The 1,827-nt window shown below is 42.2% G+C and overlaps 1 pseudogene; it reads left to right on the top strand.

Annotated features, from left to right (window-relative positions):
* The window catches only part of LOC116101399, a 14,006-nt pseudogene that overhangs the window by 4,954 nt on the left and 7,225 nt on the right, over positions 1 to 1,827 (top strand).

Genomic DNA, 1,827 nt, shown 5'->3' with positions numbered 1-1,827 from the left:
ATCTTGTGATATTATTTTCTTCTTTTTTCACTACAGGCTTCTTTCAGTATTATCTGGTTCTGGCCTGTCAATTCACCTCCAACACCTGAGTCCTAATATTTTTCTGTTGCAGTTTCTCCTTGGTGCAGTGCCTATACCAGCCAGTTTTATTGGAAATTTTGTACTTAATCACATAGGTCGTAGAGTAAGCCAACAGGTTATCCTGTCCTTGAGGGGAATCTGTATTCTGACAGCCAAATTTGTGCCTGAAGGGGAGGAAAGAGTACAGGGTAAGCAAAAAATGTATGTTCTTCAATTTCCTGAGCTTTATCATTCCCTACCTACAGTAGATCAAAGCATTAATCAAACACTTTCTGGTGACCATACTGGTTATTTAGGGCATGTGCTCCAGTAGATTTTAGATGAAAAAAAGTCAAATTTCAGTAATAAATATTTATTACAGTTAAAGGAAATTCTTTACACTAGATATTATTCATTTTTTGTCATTACATTTTGATTTTTTATTGTAATTTATGATTTATGCCTTATACTTCTGCCCTGAGTCCAACAAAATATCTGACCAACTGTATATGTCATCATAAAGTTATGACATTTTTAATTGTTTATCAAGAATTAATATTTATTCATGTTAAAATATAGGAGATCTGCACAGAAGTACAAATGGACTGAACATTAAAATTCTCATGACTACTCTCTGTTTCTAATCCGGGAGCGGCCATCCGGGAGGCACATGCCCCACGAGTCGCAAGGGAGCCACAGGGCGACAGGGACACGATCCTTTCAGCTTCCAAGTGACAGAGGTGGATCAGCGACCTTCGACCTTCGCTGCCCCTTCCTTGCAAGTGGACGGCCTGCCTCCAGGGACCGTCTTGACCAGAGTCTCTGGTGAGAGCCGCCATCTTCTCTCCTGTGAATTCCTAAGCTGGGAGCAACCAGACGGGAGGCACAGGCCCCACGAGTCGCAGGGGAGCTGGAGGGCGGCAGGGACAGGATCCTCTCAGCTTCCAAGTGACAGAGATGGATCAGCAAACTTCGCTGCAACTTCCCTGCAAGTGGAGGGCCTGCCTCCAGGGACCACCTTGACCCGGAGTCTCCTGTGAGAGCCGCCATCTTCTCTCTGGTGAGTTTCTAAGCCAGGAGCAGCCAGCAGGGAGGCACAGGCCCCAAGAGTCTCAAGGGTCTTGCAGGGCCTCAGGGACAGGACAAGCTCTGGTCAGAGTCACTAAGAACATCTAACACCAAAAATCAAGACACAGTGAAAGAAAAACTCAAGAATCCTACCAAGAGAAACCAAGACTATTTGGCTTCATCAGAACCTAGTATTCCCACTGCAGCAAATCCTGGATACCCCAAAACACCGGAAAAGCAAGAATTGGATCTAAAATCATATCTCACAATGCTGATAGAGGAACTTAAGAAGGACATGAATAACTCCCTTAAAGAAATACAGGAGAATACAGGTAAAGAGGTACAAGCCCTTAAAAAGGAAACAAAAAATCCCATAAAGAATTACAGGAGACTACAAGTGAACAAGTAGAAGCACTTAAAGAGCAAACTCAAAAATCCCTTAAGGAATTGCAGGAAAACACAAACAAGCAGGTAAAGGAATTGAATAAAACCATCCAGGACCTAAATATGGAAGTCGAAACAATAAAGAAAGCACAAAAAGAGACAACTCTGGAATTAGATATCTTAGGAAAAAAATCAGGAAACATAGATGCTAGTATTACTAACAGAATGCAAGAGACAGAAGAGAGAGTCTCAGGGGCAGAAGATAACATAGACAACATTCACAGAACAGTCAAAGAAAATGCAAAAAGCAAAAAG

The sequence above is a fragment of the Mastomys coucha genome, unplaced genomic scaffold, assembly GCF_008632895.1.
Source record: "Mastomys coucha isolate ucsf_1 unplaced genomic scaffold, UCSF_Mcou_1 pScaffold21, whole genome shotgun sequence".
Taxonomy (NCBI): Eukaryota; Metazoa; Chordata; class Mammalia; order Rodentia; family Muridae; genus Mastomys; species Mastomys coucha.
Note: the sequence above shows the minus strand (reverse complement) of the source record. Positions and strands in the feature narration are given on the sequence as shown.